This window comes from Stenella coeruleoalba (genome assembly GCF_951394435.1).
Source record: "Stenella coeruleoalba genome assembly, chromosome: 11".
NCBI lineage: Eukaryota > Metazoa > Chordata > Mammalia > Artiodactyla > Delphinidae > Stenella > Stenella coeruleoalba.
Genome location: NC_137157.1, coordinates 56,263,731 through 56,283,849, shown reverse-complemented (window position 1 = coordinate 56,283,849; position 20,119 = coordinate 56,263,731). Strand labels below are relative to the sequence as shown.

The 20,119-nt window shown below is 37.2% G+C and overlaps 1 long non-coding RNA gene across 3 annotated transcripts in view; it reads left to right on the top strand.

The window, feature by feature from the left end:
• Positions 1-20,119, top strand: part of LOC307193811 — a 123,030-nt gene that overhangs the window by 92,478 nt on the left and 10,433 nt on the right. For all 3 annotated transcript variants that reach the window (XR_013830432.1, XR_013830433.1, XR_013830434.1), the window contains exon 4: positions 7,651-7,760. This is a non-coding gene — a long non-coding RNA (uncharacterized lncRNA). The remainder of the gene's footprint in view (positions 1-7,650; positions 7,761-20,119) is intronic.

Genomic DNA, 20,119 nt, shown 5'->3' with positions numbered 1-20,119 from the left:
AGACAATTGATATTCTTCCTTTAGAGAGCGTGTCCAGGGCCAACCCTAACCAGTTCTAGTTTTCTAAGCTGTTCAGTATGGTAGCCATTAGCTGCACGTGGCTATGAAGCACTTGACATGTCACAATGTGACTGAGGAATACAAATTTAATTTCATTTAATTCTACTTAATTATAAATTTAGGTTTAAAAACTAATATTCAATTCAACTGTTGGAAAACTTGTATATACATTGGGAACAACTTGGGTTTGTAAGTTTAGTTTTCCAGCTGTACACTTTTAAAATCTAAATATGGATCAAATATTACCAGTGAAAATTTAACATCTGGATTAAGATGTGCTATAAGTGTAAAATATACCATGGATTGCGAAGAAAAGAATATAAAATATCTCATTAATTTTTTACATTGATTTCATGCTGAAATAATATTTTGGACGTGTTGGGTTAAATAAAATACATCCTTAACATTTCTTTCTTTTTTTCACTTTTAAAAAGATGAGTACTAGAAAATCTTAAATTACACATGTGAGTTGCAGTATATCTCTTCTGGATGGCACTACTCTAGATAAATAAGATCTAAACTAAACTCCTACATGTACCTGGACCTCAGGGCCAGCTACTCCAGTGATGTTTATTGGTCATCTAGAACTCTAGTGCATTTTGGCCTTCTGCTGATCCTACCATTATCAATTTGAGGTTGCGTTTAAAAACATAGTCCTGGACTATCAGGTGCCATTGGAGTAAAATGTAGACGGCTGTTCGTTTGGCGCATTACAAATGGATATACCTTAAACTTTTACTTTTTTTTTTTGCGGTATGCGGGCCTCTCACTGTTGTGGCCTCTCCCATTGTGAGCACGGGCTCCGGATGCACAGGCCCAGCAGCCATGGCTCACGGGCCCAGCCGCTCTGCGGCATGTGGGATATTCCCGGACGGGGGAACGAACCCGTGTCCCCTGCATCGGCAGGTGGACTCCCAACCACTGCGCCACCAGGGAAGCCCTAGACTTTCACTTTGATGTTTGTCTCTTTATGTGAATAACCCTACTCCTTCTTGTCCATTCCCTTGTGTATTTGCTACAGTGGCTTTAGTGTCTATACTAGACTTTCTTCTTTTTCCTCCATCTTGTGTGAGAAAATTAGGTCATTTTTGGCTTTAGCTTCTTGTTGCAGTCCTTACATTCTAGGAAAAAGCTGATTTTAGTTTTTGGCTTTGAGCCCTTCTTCCCTGCCCCCTCTCCACTCTATTCCAGGTAAACTGGAGGACAATAGGAGCTCTGGGGAAAACCATTCAGGTTCCATGTGCATAAATTCATGCAAAACAGTCAGTATTGTACTCATGATACTTGGAGTGCATGAGACTCTGGGGCCCTCTTTTTTTTAATTCTTATTTGCTGAAATCTTTTGTACATGGTTTTTATTTTTTATTTATTTATTTATTTATTTTTTTATTGCAAGATGCCCTGAGACTTTCTTTTTTTTTTTTTTAATTCTTTTTTAACATCTTTATTTGTACATGGTTTTTAAAAGTCTTGTCAGCTTCACCAACAGACTATTCATCATTCATCAGATTCAGATCCAGAGTAGCAATTTCCCTAGGCAACTCCTCTCTTCTTTGGGAGATGAAGTCCAAAATATTTGCCTTATTTAACATTCTGCATAATTTAACCCCAACTAACTCCAGCAACTAACCACCTAGAGCAACTAACTAGCCCATCCTGGTCTCTGTCTTCCCTGACTCTCCTAGAATTAATTCTTTAATATAACATTCTAATGCTGCTCTTCCTGATTTTTAGTTAAATGGAGAAAACAGTATTTAGTGTGCCTGAGAGTTGTGAACCTGTACTAATAATAATAATAGTTGACATTCATATAATCCTTAGCATGTGCTAGGCACTGTTCTAAACAAATTATATCCATCTTCTTTCACTTTCTCTCAATAACCTATGAAATAAGTAGTTATTATCTCATTTCATATTATCTCATTTCATAAAGGATTGAGGTATAGAGAAGTTAAGCACCTTGTCCAAGGCCACACAGTAATAAGTAGCAGAACTAGAATTCATTCGAACTTTCAGGTCTACATGTATTGAGCTAAATTGTTTTGGATACTTTGTCCCAGATGTTTAACATGGATTATCTCATTTAATCTTCACAATGTGTAAGGAAAGTGACCTCAGAGCGTAAAGTAACAAAAAAGATTTTGGAAGTGAAAGATATTCCAGTGGACTGAACATATGGCAATGACTCAAGAAACATTAGTTTTGCTAATTCCCTAGCCCGGAAGTCAAGCCTGCAGGTGAATTCTGGCCCACTAGTGTTGTATAAATAAAGTTTCATTGTATCACGACCACACTCCTTCATTTATGTATTCTCTGTGGCTGCTTTTTATTGCAGTGGCAGGATTGAGTACTTGTGGCAGAGACTTTATGGCCCCTAGAGCCTAACATATTTTCCATCTGGCTCTTTTTAGAAAAGTTTTCCAACCCCTGTATGCACCACACCTGAAGAGTACATAGACTTTGCAATTAATGTTAAGATTACACAGTAAGAGAAGTGATTGTTTAGTACTGCTTGCCCAAACCATTCTTTCTTTAAAGACTCCCTTTGTGTTCTCTGAGAGGAGATTGGGAGATATAAGGACTAATAGTTTTTTCACTTCCTGTGGCTCAAATCATCACAACAGCCCTTCATCTTCCACAACGTATTGACTCCTTAAATAGCAGGTGTCATGCTGCTTGATCCAATTGATATGTCCTTGAAAAGCTGATGTACATCAGAGTTTGGTACATTGAAACACATTTTCTGTTCATTTATATTATAATTTGTGTGATGCTCTATCCGCTTGAAAGGATCTATACCTCTTTAAAAAACGTTGTGTGCCTGCTCGTTCACGATGCTATCTCCCCACTGCCCCAGTACTCAACACTGATGTTTCTGTCCAGTTGTCACCATTCTACAAAAGGAATTGTATCCAATTGTGGAAGGTATAATTAAAAAAAAAATCAAAAGAAAACAAAAACTATGTATAATGTTCACAGGATGAGTAATCTTTCTCTGATTAAAATAATTGTACTATTAACATTTAATATTATACATTTTCTTAAATTGAGGTATGCCTCTTGCAGAAAACAATGAATAGTTATGGGCTACCTATTTTATGCCAAACAGTGTTGGGTAGCATTGGTGATTTTTTTACCATTATTAAAACATGCCAAGCAATGACAATGCTAAGGTCATGAAAACCTATCTTCATCATCATTTAAAAAATAACAGTAAATTACGCAAGTGCTACTATGTGCTGGCCCTCATTCTAAGTGCTTACCATGCATGATCTAATCATCCTAACTATCCTATGAATTCGGTTCTGTTATTGTCCTCATTTTACAATGTACTCTTTGTAGCGTGTCATTTGTAATACATATTTTACATTAATGGAGTAAAAAAGAGTTAATCCACTTTTACATAATAATATATAAAATGGAGGGTTAATTTAGGGGTTTATTTTTAAAGTGAGTTATAATGCTATATACTTAAGTATTGTGATTTTTTTAAAGCTATAGTGGTATATCAAAAAAACAAAGAGTTCCATAAACAAAGTATTACATTTGGACACTAGAAGTCATATTTTTAAGACCAGAATATTGAGACATGTGAGATGAAATCGAAATATTTGTGGGTCATTGATGCATTTATTTATTGAATATTTACTACAGTCCATTTCCTCATGATCTATAAACAGGGAAGTATTCGACAAGCAAGTAAATATATGATTAATGTGAAGATTCTGACAAGGGCTTCCAGCAGCATGAAGAGGGTGGGGATATGAAGAGTAATAGAGAGATCATATAGGTTGGTCAGAGGACATTCTTCTGAGAGAATTTCAGCTTAGAGCTTAAGAATGAAAAAGAGCCAGCCACGTGCAAGAATGTGGGAAGGAGTAGCACAGGCAAGTAGGAGGAATGGCATCTCCAAGAATATGAGGAGAGAACTTGACTTTAAACTCATTGCTTAGTGAGTTTATTTTCCCTCCAGGAAAGTTCTGTGGCCTATCTACCTGCTTACATCTGCCAGCCCCTATTGGCAAAACCACACATGCATTAAAATATTTTCATTGTCAGATTAGTTAGCAGTTATTGTAGTTGCATTTAAAGTAAACTACAATATTGATATTAACTGGTATAGAAAATGACTTTTAAAAAAAAATCCCTAACCTTTGGAGAAATGTGAGTACATGGCATACTGTCAGCCGACTCCTGGAGGGCTGACCTTTGGGTCTCCAGGGTGCACCTGCCGTTCTCTTTGCTCTTCAAGTCGACCTTCAGTTCAGTCACTTAGCAGCTCTGTGAGTTTAGGCAAGTTAGGTAACCTCTCTGAGTCTTGGTTTATTTATTAGCATAACAGGGGGAAAAACATGTACTTTAATATTACTATGAAATTGATTAAAATATTTGAAAACATCTAGCACTTATAATGTGACAGATCTTTTATATATGTTCATGATAGCAATGATTCATATTTATTGAGAACTATTATGTGTCAGGTGCTCTTCAAGAACTTCCAGTGTTTTTGACTCATTTTATCCTCACAACAATCCTATGGTGTAGGAACAGTTTTACGTATTTCCTTGTGTCACATCTGAGGGACCGAAAGCACAGAGAATTAGGCATCTTGCCCAAGATCTCAGAGCCAGTAAATGGAAGAACTAGGTTTCCAACCAGGCCATCTGGTTTTGGCGCTTGTGCCCTAAAATGTGTTTTCTCGTTTAGAAAGAAATCATTAATAACTGAATCTTGTCAGTTTCTCAGGTAAGCAACTCAATGCAATGATTACTTTGGGGTGAAGTCTGAAGCTAAAACAACTTGCTTGCTTCACACAGAACCTATGCGCTCGATTTATAAGTGACCTCTGTAGCAGATTAAGGCCAGTTTTCAAAAGCAACCCCCCTCTCCACCCCCCCAAAAAAAGAAAAAAGACAGATTAGCCATTAAGATATATAGCTTGTTATTAAAAAGTGCCCTGCATGTGTATCACATAAAGGATTTACACAGCAATGTAAATTTCCAAGAATCAACTTGGTGTCAGTGGAAAATCACACTCTGGAGACACAGACACTAGGCAGTTCCACAGCAGCTGAATCATAAAGACTTTTATAGATCAATAACCCTCAACCTTGCTGCATGAAAAAGCATCTTCATCAACAAAGAGAGTTTCAGGGAGCCGCAAAAGCATAGTAGGATTATTAGAACAGGTGGGCTTTTGCATACGTGTATGTATGCTATTTTCACAAGGTCATTGTCGCATAGCTACATCAGGATTTAGTCTTGATATTCCAATATTATATAGTAAAATAGTGCCATAGCCAAATACATGATAATGTATTCTCCTACTTTTGTGGGGGGGAATAAAATGCTTTTCAAACTATCCTCAATTAAGTAGAGGAGAGATGAGTTACTGGAATGTGTTTAGTTTTGGGCAACAGTCTAAGTTTCTATTCTGACCCTTATTGTGTCCTTGCGTCTTGGTTTCTTCATTTGTGAATTTAAAGATTAATAATAACCACTTCAAAAAGTTCTTGATCCCCAAAGGACACATCTCATTGAAGTACTTTACCTGAGAAAAATACGAATGAGGAGTTGTATTTCATACCAACTAATTCCAAGTAAAGTTGAGATTGCTAATTATCTTTCTTTACTGTATTATCCAACATGAGAGAAACAAATTCATACATCTATCTAGTGAAAACATTTTAAAAATTATTATGTATTTTTGAATGAGTGCCATCTATTAATTGTTAGTTATATGGGACAGTTAGTATTTGAAATAATCTACAAGATTTTAAAAGACATATGAACTGAGGATAATTTTTAGGTTGTTTCCATCTCATTGTTGACTATTGACTGGGAAGCTATTAAGGAAGGAATTTTATTTATCATATAGCAGATGCTTTACATACATTGAATTCAAACAAGTTTTATGATAGTTACAATGGCATTTTTATCCCCATAATACAGATGAGGTTATTGAGACTCAGAATACTAACTAGCTGAAGTTAACAAAGGCATTAATTAAGTAGCAGAGTAGAGATTGGAACCTAGGCTTGTGTGGATTCCAAAGTTCTCTTTCCACTCTTACTGCCTCTGTGTTTTATTGGTTTGAAGTGATCTTGACATAATCTAATTGCTTAAATAGTAATCAGCTATTCTAAGGATTTCATAATCTGGCATCTATATAAGTTGACTATGATGTGGTTGATTTGGTCCAGTATATACACATTCAGATGCTTATTTTTCAGATGGTAAAAGCACAAGTGGTTTTTACTGGTTTGACTATTTAATATTGCAAAAAAAGCAAAACAAAAAAAGCCCTTTAGTGCAGTTCATAACTGAATTTGCCAAATTCAATTAAAATATTAGACTTGGATGGTATAAGTATGGCCAGACTAAATATTTACACTGAAATAATAGTATTGAGATACTAAATCGTATACACTCTATTCAGTAAAATTCAACTGACAAATTTACTAGGAGACATAATAAAGTAAGACATTAAAGGACTGCATTATAATGGCAACGGAGATTATATAGAATCAATTAGATATACACATTGAAGTATTTATGGGTAATACAGCATGATGTCTGGGATTTGCTGTAAAATACTCCAACAACAACAACAAACCGTAAAAACAAAACAAAACAGCGGGTTGGATGGAAGAAACAAGATTGGTGAAAAATTGTTAAAGTTGACAGTACATGGGAATTTATCTGTTGTATATATGTGAAAACTTATACAATAAAGAGTTTGAAAAAGCAATCAACTACTCATAGCTATTAGGTTGAGGCTGAGAAACCAGAAAACTTTGATTGCTCCAATTGAATATATGTTCAGATTTTCAGCTCTACTTTGTATGGTTAAAAATCTGTGTTTCAAATCGTTAGCATAATCAGGCAGCATCCAGAGTGTATATTCTCAGCAAGCACTGATCTCATTAAATGGTTTTTGATAAGATATAACTTAATGATATAAAGGTATGAATCTCAGAGATATATGATAGTGTATATTCTCAACCAAAAGAGACCTGACTTTCGGATAATATTTAAACTCAAATTTTTATCCCCTGAAGATAGCACTATAATATCACTTTAATACAAATCTTATATGTTTTCACTGAATTTTAATTAAAAATAATACTTCCATTCAAATAATATTTAGATCCTAAAGGATGATGGCATATAGCTTCCTTTATGCTACTAGCATGTCATAATTTTTCTTTTGTTAATAAACTATGTCATCAAAACAATTATACCTACATTCTGCTAAATCTCATGTAATTAAAGACATCTTATTAAAATGAGATTTGCTATGTAACTTTATTTTACTATATAACAAGAGACTAAAAACTTTAGTTTTACGTTTTTAAAGTGTGCAAATGAATGAGAAATTACCTCTTCTTTTTATGCTACAAGAACAGTTTAATTCCTTGTCTTTTTCCATTCATTTTCTAATAGCATGTTCTTCTAAATCAAGTCATTGTAATTATTAAGCATCATTCTTTGACCCTAGGCAAATCGTGAAGTAAGTTTGACTTTGTTTCCCTTTAAGCTTTCCTTCTAGCCACTTGTTTCTTTCTTATGGCATCATTTTCCTCCTAGACCTATAGTCGCATTGGAGCAGCAACTCCTCGCCAGAGTTGAGGCACTTCATCTCTCATTGCTGATCCCGTCTTCACAGCATCATGCTGATGACCATTCATGGCTTAAAGGTAAGCATGCCTCAGTAGATCCAGATAAGTACTTTAATCTTCATATTAAATCAAACAGATACCTTAGGCAGCGGTAGGCACAATTTGCATGCATTTTAAAACTATATCACAAGATTTCAAAGAAATTTCAAGTTTGGAAGTGGGTTTCTTTGGGAGCTGCCCTCCAGAGCCAGGCTGTATGTATTCACTCTTCAGTCTCCTCCTCAACAGCGATGCCTCGCAGAAAAATTTGAGAAGTGCCAGAACATGACCTCTCTTAAGCACATTTATGTTTCAACTTGATTTGAATAACATGGCAAATGGCATTCTATGAAACCGTGAAAATAGAGATACTTTTGAAAGGGGTGGGGATCTTGTTTTCACATTGCCCCTCTGTAGATAATTACCTTCATTCATAGAGATTCTGGGGCATTGACGGTATATACATTTTGTTTAATACAGAGACTTGGCCATTGCCTTTAAGACGTACAAATATTAAAGGAAATTATGAAACGAAAGCAAAAATTTATTGGTGAAACAGTGTCTAGGATCAAGGGATAGTTGGTATAATTTTCCAATTTCCTATGACAATTACGGGAAAGATGTGCTTCAGAACTAGAATTTAAATAACATCTTCCCCCTTTACCATTTCCTATATCAAGTACATTAAAAAATGCACCTGGTTCTAAAGTTCACTTTTCTTTTAATTATGTTTAAAGACTAATATCTGAAATGTTAAACATTGTATCAGAAATAGAACAATAATTTGTAAACTTAAATTTTATTGCCCTCTAAGTTGTTTCCTTGTTAATACTAAGAGCTTTTTTGTCCCAAAACTTGGACTTGGAAATTAACACAAAAATGTATGGAAATGTAGGATAAAATATGCTCGGAGCTTTTCAAAATGTCTGCCAGTGGTTAACAATGAGAATCTCTGAGTTTGGGTTTTACTTTAGTCCTTTGTATTACAGTTAATATGAAAAGAAAAATAGAGGGCGGCAGGAAAGGTTCCTTGCTGGCAAATTGAGTTCCTTGGGGGAAAAAGCAAAAGAGAGAGACCAATTTAGTCAGGGGAAATTATAATACACCAATCACGGAGATTGATCCTGCGTGAGCAGAGGGCGCATGGAAATAATTTAAATGTTGTCCATAAAACTGCTGCTTTCAGGCTTAATGGCATTTTGCTTATCGGGATCGCTGCTTTCAGGGGCACTGTAGAGATTCTGTTGTTCCAGGAAAGAATAAGAAGTTTGGCATTCTTCCTTGGGATTAAAGTTGGAAAATGTAGAGGAAGCGGGAGGCCATTGGTACCACTTCTTGCTTCCTTGTCTACTGCTTCTCTAATAGTGAGAATTTCCCTCAGAAGCTCCTGTATTCAATGCTTAATTCAAATATTCCATATGGGTGAATTCTGGAGAATTTGGAAAAGGTATTTTATTTAGCGCCCCATCTCCACCTTTTATTCTTTTTGTTTAGCTGATTCAGTTTCCATCTGGGATGTAGGAATTCACTGAGGTGGGCTGGCTTTATAAAACTAAAGAAAAGATCATAATTACCATTATGTGGGTTTTACATAGAAATACTCCCTCTATTTTGAAGTATGACTCTTTCTTGGAGTCACTTGAGACATGGTAAGACAGCACACGTGTAATCCTGCATATTTTCCTTCTTACATGTATGGAAGAAAAGTAAAACCATTGCAAAGTAGTGACATTTTCAAGAAAATTCTTCTTATGATCAGTGTCTTGCTTTCATTTAAGGTAGATTTTCTCCCAGTGTTGGTAGTTTGTTTTTGAGGGAAAAAGGTAATGATTTTTTGATGATGGCATTTAGTAGAGGGATTATCTGATCTTCCAAGGTCATTTGGGACCTTTGGGCTATGGCAGGAATTTTTCAGTATTATGCTGCACTGATCCTGATGGTGAGGACTGTCAGAAAGCTGTGATTGATTGAAAGGATGGGAAACGTTCTTCTGAGCTGCTAGCAGAATAAGATGTTTATTTTCAGTTGATTTACTTTTTTTTTTTTACAAAAATGGTAAACTTTGTTATTTGTATAACTTGACTTACTTGCAAGCGCTTATAGAGATCATATATCTAGAGCACATGAACAAATCCCTTTCTTGAGTTTTGCATTTAGTGTTTGAATTCTGGTTTCCCCGCTTGTTATCTTTGTGACCTTGGAAAGCTGACATCACTAAACTTTAGTTTTCTCATCTGTAAAATATGAATAATAATACCACTTGCCTCATAGTGTTGTGTTATTTAAATTAGATTATCTATTATTGCAATGCCTAGCACAATAAACATGAGCTATTATTATTCAGGTTCATAATAATATCCTGGGTTTCTTTTCACCTTTTAGGAACAGAGTGAAAATTCATAATTGCTTATGGTGAAAAAGAGAGAGGAAGGTATTCTTCTATCATATAGATTGAGAAGCTTGGGCACAGGGGACTCCAGAATACAGATTACCAATTATGTGCCTTCTGTTTTTAATATTTTGTTCCCATCATGTACATTTCTCCAATCCCAACCTTGCCAAGATCTTCTCTCTTCCTATGTCTGTTTTCCAATCCTCCCTGTTACTTGCTGTTCCTTAAAAACCCAAGGATTTTCCTTCTCTGAGCCTTTGAACATGCTATTCTTTCTGGCGGGGATGCTCTTCCTCTCTAATCTCTCTAAAATTCATTGAATTTTAAGCTATTGTTCAAAGCTTCATGCTCTTACTTCCATATATTATTTTCTGATTCACTAATTGGGTATTCTTTACCCTCCTCTGAGCACTGTGGTACTCTGAACTTCTCTTAAACAGTTTTCCTAACTCTGTGATAGTAGTCATTTATGTACTTGGTTTTATATGCCCACCAAATTGCATATTCTGAGTGATGACATATATAGGAAGTGGTGGGCCATAGAAAAGGATCCCTCAGATAACCATTTAACTCCTCAGGGATTAAGCATCTTACAGCACTTGACTTCCTGTGTTCTATCACATCTTCCATAGCCATGAGTTCTGTACCTCCCCAAACCCTGACTTTCATGGCCTCTCTTAACAATAGAACTGACCTGAATTCCTCCTGGGGATAATCACTCACCTGGACAAAGATGGGAATGTACTATATGCAGCCTAGAAATCTATGAATCTCCAGCTGCATCCTGGTACCCACCCTGTCCTCCACCAAATGGCATCAGTGGCTGTGGGACATGTGTCCTCTTCCATGATGCCGACAGTAAATGGATACCACATTTACTTCCTGGGGTCCTGGATAAATAAGAAGAAAGCTAAGAGTGGAACATATTCTCTTGACGCTTAAGTCTTAGTAGACACTTAAGGTAGTCCTTGAGATCATATAATATGGTAGGCTTTATCCTATAGCTTAACTGGTACACAAAAAACTGCCTACCAGCAACCCAAGTGGGAAACCACATCTTTATCCTCACCCTACCTCTCCCCTTCACCAGTGGTGTTCAGTATACCTCCTTCTATCCACCCTATATCCTTGTCCACACCTGTGCCAGCTTTCTCTCTAAACTGAGTCATCTCCACACTCCATCCTTCTGACAAAGATGGAAATTCTCTAAGATCCAAACGTTATATGGAGCTGCCCCTGTGTAAAAACTGCCAACAGCTCCCACTTTATTATAGGATATGTCATATAACCTCCTGGCTAGATTGTGTTTTCCTATCATTGTCCTCCTAAGATCCTGTCTAAGATCTGGACATCCTAAGATTCCCTTTGTTTTACCACATAGACATACTCATGGCCCCGCCAACACAGTCTCTCTTTTCATGTATCTTAGCATTTTCATAGCTTGTTACCTGCCAAGAATGCCTTGTCCTGAATGTCACTCCCTTTTACTTAGTTGTTATTTATTCTTTTAGGCTGGGTTCAAATGAAACCTTCACCCTCATATTTCTGTGTAGCCACAGCATTTGGTATTTATCCATTATGGTGTTTCTCACATTAAATTCTAGCTATTTGCATAATTAACTCTCTCTCACTTGACTGTGAGCTCTTCATTTTTATAATCCCACCTTCCCACATATTTCAACTACCCTTTCTCTGACACCTAGCAGTACCTGTTTTATAATAGGTACTCAGTTTAATAAGAAATAAATGAATAAATGAGAATGACCACAAGTTAAATAAAGTATTGAAATATTTCCAATGATCAGATTAGTTTTAGCATAGAAATACTCCAAATTCTGTTCATGTGAGCCCAGTTTGACTGGTTCATCTAATAACATTTGTTATAATAATCAGAATTCCTTGATGAGTAGGTGGACTCTCAGTGTAATAGGGAAGAACCTTTTGTATTCTGTAACAAGTTAATCACTAAAGGGATGTTGCCTATAGGCTTAACTTAGACATAATGGCCCATCTCTGGGAACCCTGCTTCCCAGGTAATGAGCATTAAGCTAAAATACCTTTGGCTCACAGGAAACATCCTGACCAGGCCCACCCGTGAATGACTGCAGGGAGGAAGAAATTAACACATACTCTCTGGAGGCTGATGGGAACCAGGAAGTGTTTGACTTTACTCCCTCCCCTTTTAGTATAAAAGGAGCCTGAATCCTAACTCAGGTAAGATGGTTCTTTGGGGCACGAGTCCACCAGCTTCTTGGTTTGCTGGCTTTCCGAATAAAGTCATTGTTCCCTTCCCCAACAGCTCGTCTCTCGATTATTGGCCTGTTGTGCGGCAAGCAGTACGAGCTTAGGCTCGGTAACATTAGTGTATTTTGGCGGGGGATGGAGGCAGAAACAACCAAAAGATCCCTGTTGTTTTACTGAAATAAACTGTCTAAATAAGAGCAGATGATTTCTTTCCTCTTTAAACTATGGGACCTGAAGTCCTCAAATTGAAAAACTTAGGTTATATCAACGATCATGTATAAAGCAAACATTTAAAAGTACAAAGTTCATAGATTAACAAAGCTGGTCCATTGACACTTACTTATGTTCTAGCTAGTGAACTAGACTTTGGAGTTGAATTATAATGCCCTCCTTTTTTTACCCAACCCCTTCAGTGTCTCTGCAGTGCTCAGTGATAATGTATGAGTTGTTAAGAAAATCCCCTGGGCCTCAGATGTTAGCCAGCTGCACAGCAGGAGGTGAGCCACAGGTGAATGAGCTAAGCATCATCTGCCGCTCCCCATCGCTCCCCATCTCTCACATTACTGCCTGAACTATCCCCCCTCCCCCCTCCCCCCCCCCACCCCCAGAAAAATTGTCTTCCACGAGACCGGTCCCTGATGTCAAAAAGGTTGGGAACCACTGATACAGACGGTAGTGTCCTGCTTCTATTTTCAAGTGTTAATGGAAAAAACTTCAAAGACCTGGATCCTTTAGTTATAACAAAAAAACAATTAGAAAGTTCTTAGAGTTATTTGTGGTTTATCTGGTTTAACTGAAATTGAGTTGTATTCTTATCTTGATTTTTTTCTCTTTTTTGGTCAAGATTACCCATTCCAGACTAGAACTCCTTGATATCCAATTTTAGTGCCTCATGTTTCTTCTAACTGCAAAAAGGATTAAAAAAGATGCTGGTTGAGCGTTTTAAGATTTTTCTGAAGATAGTTTTCTGAATATCCAGTATTAGTTTTTCACTGTTCTGTCTTTGGGCAGAAATGAAGAGATATGAAGAAAACTGCTGAAGAAGAGTTAAATAATCAACTTTTTCCGAGCCAAACCGAGGGCCTCCCGGTTTGGGGGAGATCAAGTATCAGCAAAACATTTTCTAATTGTGTCCTTTTAAAAGGGTTCTTTTCAGGACTCTATGAGGAATGTGAGGTTTGGCCTCCTTTTTCACATAGGAATTGCTGAAAGGAGCACTTTATGTCTTTTATGACTATATGTTTCAAGAAGAATTTTTAACTTTGTCACAGTGTACGACTAAAGTGGTATTTATTAGCATTTAGCCATGCGTAGGTGTGCACCTCCACAGCCAGACCCACTACTTCTCCTCTGTCCAGGTGCTCGTACAGTCTGTCTGCTTTATGCCTTGCATCTGACCAGCTGCCCGTTCTATGGATTTGCCATTTGAAATGCTTCTAAAACACACCCCTTCATCTTCCTACCTTTTATTCCTCATCCCATAAACTCACTGCTTCACTCCATTCTTCATGGAGCCCTCACTCATCTTGGCTCCCCTTCTCCAAAGCTCCCCTCTTTATTATATCAAATGTGCATTGTTTTACCTGGTTTCCAAAATGCTCTTCAATCTGCTCTTATCTTCTACACCCAATCTTATGTTTTTACTGCTCTTTCAACATACTCACAAGTTTCCTATTTCTCAGAGCAGGGAATTAGAGCATATGCTTCGGAATCAGACCTATTTATTAACCAATGTAGACTGCTGTTTTCAGACTTTCTGTTCCCAGCCTGGGAATCTGCATTTAAGTGGGTTCCTCAGGGGTGATTCTTATGTGTCTTAAACTGGAGAGTCTGCACACTTATCTCTTCTGTCCTCCCTGACCCAGTGTCTCTGTAACTTGTAGAAAACATGCCCCTTCTGCACAGGAGGCAGCCTCTGATACATGTTAACATGTGTTGCTTTCTGACTGTGTTTCTCCACCTAGAGTATGAGTTCCCCAGGACAGAGGTCACATTTATACTTCCTGGTGAGCTAGAAAGATCACCGGGTTAGGAGTTGGGCAAGCTGACTACTGTCACAAGTTCTAACTGCGAGGAAAAACATGGGCTCCTACGGCCTCAGTTTGCTCATAGGCAAGGGTGAGAACCAGTGGAGATGATGTCTAAATTCACCTATGTTTTAAAAGCCTACAGTGTCATTGTCATAGAAAGGTCAAGAGCTTCACTCTCACATCTGGGTTTAAATCTTAGCTTTGCCATTAGCCTTGTAATTTTAAGTGAAGGATAATTTCTCTGCGTCTGTTTCAGTGGGAGTAATAACATATACCTTTTGAGGTAGCTATGAAGATAACATAGGTAAAGTGCTTAACACGGTAGATCTTATATGAAGGTCTTGGCATGTTTCTATTAATCTGTGTTCTCCCTCACTTCTCATAATGCTGGATAAAGACACATTCTTTCTTGAACACTGTGCTCCAGCATAGCTTTCTATCAGGAGACAGTTTAGTTTAATGATAAAACATGAAATTGGTTGGGTTCAAACTTGGCTCCAGTACTTAATAGCTCAATTACCCTGTGCATGTTACTTTAACTTTTTTGAAATGGAGACGCTAATATTTTCTTTACTATAAAGTTGTTATGAGGCTTAAGTAAGATAACACATGTAAAGGCCCAACCAATGCCTAACCCAAAGTGAATGGTAGCTATTATTAATCCTTCTGCCTAGGGTTAGCCTGATCCAACTGAAAATGTATTGTCTGGGAGTCAAAGAGACCTAACTTAAGAGCTCTGGAAGAGATCCTGGGTGCATTACGTCATCTGCCTGTACTTCAGTTTCCTGTTCTACAAAATGGTACTAATAATAACCCACTCCATGGGGCGCCAAAAGGATTAGATAAGGTAACACATGGGAAAATACGCTCAAAAGGCAAGGAGCTATATCAGGAATTACTTATATTTGTTGTTATTATTTTCTTTGTACCCATCAAATGAAGGAATTAACCCAAATAATAGGCAATGTTTATTTAAAATTTACCAAGTTACAGGCATTTGATTCTCTAACTTAATCCTCTCAAAATCCACTGGAATAGATATTATTATTCCTCTTTTATAGCATGTGAAAATTGAGGTTCAGAGAAGCCAAGTAACGTGCTCAAGCACTCACACCCAGTAAGTTGCAGAACTGGAACTGGATACCAGGAAGGATGACACCAAAGAGCAAACATTTAACTGCTATCAAAAGACCTCGGGCTTCCCTGGTTGCGCAGTGGTTGAGAGTCCGCCTGCTGATGCAGGGGACGAGGGTTCGTGCCCCGGTCTGGGAGGATCCCATATGCCGCGGAGCGGCTGGGCCCGTGGGCCATGGCCGCTGAACCTGTGCGTCCAGAGTCTGTGCTCCGCAACGGGAGAGGCCACAACAGTGAGAGGCCTGCGTACCGTAAAAAAAAAAAAAAAAAAGGACCTCTAAGAACCCTTCTGGCCAAGTGATCCTGTTCTCTTGGTTACGGCTTTTCCATGAAGAGACTGGATGTGATGTTGGAACAAGGTGGAGGCTCTCAAAGTGAGTGGGAAAACCCCTAGAGTTTAAAATCAGAAGTAGATAGCTGTTACATGCCTGAACGCTGCCTTCATAGGAGGCTCTGGATTCTTCATGGTGGGAGATGGAACCCACCTTGGTCCTGCAGCCTTTCCCTTCATCTTCATGGAATGAAGAGGCTGAACTATGTAGTTTCCTCACAGAAAAGACTAGCTCCTGTCTCTCCTTAATTTTCTCTATATCTTAGATCACAACCACACTGTGAGGTATTATTACCTCCATTTTGTAGATGAGGAAACTGAGGTTCAGAATGGCCAAGGGCTCTGGTCTACAAAGGTAAAACTGTTGGGACTTGAATATACGTCTCTTGATACCAAGTCCAGTATTCTTTTCATTTACCCACTTTTCTAGACATGTTTTCATCTCTAAATCTAGATATGTTTTTCTCTCTAAATGATCTAACTTGAAAAAATGTGGTTTACATAAATATTGCAGAAATGTCTTCCATTGATATCGTGTCTTATATTACGTTCATACCTTATTTGTCCTCACAACAGCTCTTGAGTGAAACTTTCACAGTGAGGAAACTAAGGTCCAAATAGGCTAAATGACTTGCCAGAATTCACACAGCTAATCAGAAATATAACATATTATATTTCTTCATGTTTCGTATACTTTACTACACCACTCATAGTGACTTGGATGATAAGATACTTTAATCACCATTCATTTTATAGAAAAAGTAAGCAAATCAAAGAATATCAAGAACCCAAGTCACCAGAAAATCACACTTGAAGTTGTGTTTTTTTTCTTTTAAAGTAATTGGAGGAATTCTTTTAAAGCTCTGTTTTAAAATTTAAGAATAATGATGGGGGTTTCAGTTGATTCAAAAGACGTCAGTCCTTTTTCTTTTGAGAAATGAGAGAATTGTTCTCTTATAATACTCACAGGATAATCCAAAAGAGGCTTTCGGTTTTGATTGGGATCTTAGTTAAGCAAATGAGTAAAGACATCTGAAATTTATATTCTTTCACTAATTAACTAATTCTTTCATTCATTATTCAGTAACTGCATTGTGCCAAGTGCTATGCAACATTTGCTGTACTAATGATTACAAAAGAAAATGTGAGATACATTTATAAACAAACCAGAATCAAAAGTTGAGCTAAGTAGTTTGGCCTCCACGCATAGCGGATTAAACTTTATGTCATTCCTTTACTCTTCCCATGGAAATGACAATGTAGCTTAACATCACTCCAGCTTCATTCCATCTGAGCCAAGAGGGAAAAAAAGGGAGTTCAGTTTGTAGTTGAACTGTCTTTATATCTTCTATTTGGCAGGTTTTCTTTTCTTCCCTCCCAAAGTTGTTCTGTGTGTGTGTGTGTGTGTGTGTGTGTGTGTGTGTGTGTGTGTGTGACTAATTTCGGGTTTATTTTCATTAAAAAAAATCTGAATTTACCTATAAAGATTTAAATGAAATTGATGTTGTTGCTTTAGATATTTAGAATTTATTTTTTAAGAGCATTAGAATTTGATTTATTGAGGGAATGGAAATGGGTATTTGACCCATACGTCATATGCCAATCCATACATCTGGAAAAAACATACCAGTACTAGTGAACACCAAGAGACCCTGACAGTGTATGTGATGGTGTTAAGATTGGCCCTATCAGAAGCCAGGATGGTGCCACCAGTCAGGTTCTGCTGGCTTCTGAAGCTCTGCTAGCCTCCTACTATCTCATCAACTCCTCTCCTGATCCTGCCTTTAGAAGCAGGCCACCATCCAGTGCCAGAACTAAGCAGGCCACCGTCCAATGCCAGAACTAAGTCCATCATTGCACAATTTAAATGAGAAACAAACAAAAAACCCTGAACAAGTCCTCACTTGTCTGATTTAGGGAAATCAGAGGTTCCCTATGCACAGGATTGGCTGGAGAGGCTATTCTCCATTTCCACTTCATGTCAGTCATTTTTGCTGCATGTTTGAATGTGGAATGTAGTAGAATTTTGGTTGGCCTGATGTGTTAACAATTTCTTCATACCTACATTGGGGTTTTCTGTAGGAAATTTCACCTGTGGAAATGGAATACTTCTTAGTTCTCGTGCAACATCGTCAATTCATGAGCCTTTGACTGCACGGTAATCGTGAAGACTCCTAATAACCCAAAGATGTTTCTTCACAGAGAATCAAGAGAAAAAACGTCCATGACTCCAGAATAACTTTCTTTTTTATGAGAGAATATTTCTTTTTTGACTATAACCTTACTTAAACTCTATTAACTCTAATTTAATTTAAGCTATTTAAATACATCAAATGCTATTAAACTCAAAGAGCACATTTTTTTTAAATGTATTTAGTTCCTGGGCATTTTTCCTCCATATCACACAGCCTTAATTACTATCCACTTATTGTTAAGTATATCATAAAATGAAATATACTGTATAAATTGCATTAATCTCTATAAAAGTAAACTTGAAGCAGAGCCATAAACTAACCAAAATCAGAGGTACAATAAAAAGGCAAAGTACATAAAACATCTTCTAACACTGGGACCTCCATAGATGGTGAACAGATTTTACTGCATTCTTCTATTATTTCTGTGCAAAAGAGAACGGGCATTTTCATCTATGGAGTATTATGTAATATTTCCATCTATTATGTGATTATTTTTTCTTTTCTCCATGCCCTATTTTAATGTCTTTTCCCCAGAGTAGAGCTTCTCTACATCTATAATAATTTTCATAGATTTGCCAAGGCATTTTTACTGAGAGGAATGAAATAAATTTCATTGTGAGGGAGTACATTTTCCTTTCATAATTACTCTTAAAATTATGGCACCCTGGCATATACTAGTAAGTAGGGAAAGAGGACCACTCAGTTATATCCTAATGAACATTTGCAATTATACAATTTTTAAGATCCGTAAGAACTTTAAAAAAATGCTTTCTATCAGGCATAATATTGCTTGAATTTTATTTTCAAGAGTGCTGTCCATTAAATCATTGAGTCAAAATTTGCATTATCATAGAACTATAGACGTCAACTTCAGAATATAGAATCACTGATGCTTGGCATTAGAAGCAGTTTTGGATGTCTTCATGTCCAATTCTTCTATGGCCGCACTAACATATGTTTTACTAAACTTTTTCTAATTTTCAGTACACAATTTTTTTTAAACATCATTATTGGAGTATAATTTCTTTACAGTAGTGTGTTACACCAGTCAGAATGGCCATCATCAAAAAATCTACAAACAGTAAGTGCTGGAGAGGGTGTGGAGAAAAGGGAACTCTCTTGCACTGTTCATGGGAATGTAAATTGATACAGCCACTATGGAGAACAGTATGGAGGTTCCTTAAAAAACTAAAAATAGAACTACCATATGACCCAGGAATCCCACTGGGCATATACCCTGAGAAAACCATAATTCAAGAAGAGTCATGTACCAAAATGTTCATTGCAGCTCTATTTACAAGCCAGGACATGGAAGCAACCTAAGTGTCCATCGACAGATGAATGGATAAGGAAGATGTGGTACATATATACAATGGAATATTACTCAGCCATAAAAAGAAACGAAATTGAGTTATTTGTAGTGAGGTGGATGGACCTAGAGACTGTCATACAGAGTGAAATAAGTCAGAAAGAGAAAAATAAATACCATATGCTAACACATCTATATGGAATCTAAAAAAAAAAAAAAGGTTCTGAAGAACCTACGGGTAGGACAGGAATAAAGATGCAGATGTAGAAAATAGACTTGAGGACATGGGGAGGGGGAAGGGTAAGCTGGGACAAAGTGAGAGAGTGGCATGGACATATATACACTACCAAATGTAAAATAGATAGCTAGTAGGAGGCAGCTGCATAGCACAGGGAAATCAGCTTCATGCTTTGTGACCACCTAGAGGGGTGGGATAGGGAGGGTGGGAGGGAGATGCAAGAGGGAGGAGATATGCGGGGGTATATGTATACATATAGCTGATTCACTCTGTAATACAGCAGAAACTAACACACCATTGTAAAGCAATTGTACTCCAATAAAGTTGTTAAAAAAAAAGAAAAAAAAAAAACAATGGCAACAACTAGAGTTTGGTTTATTCAACTTTATATCAAAACACATGAACAGCATAGAAGCCTGAGTCATGTACAGAACATTGAAAACAGTTCAGTGCCCCTGCATGCTTGCTCTTTTGTTAAGGCAGAGAGTTTAAACAGAGAGAAGTATGAAGGGCTCTAATCAAGCT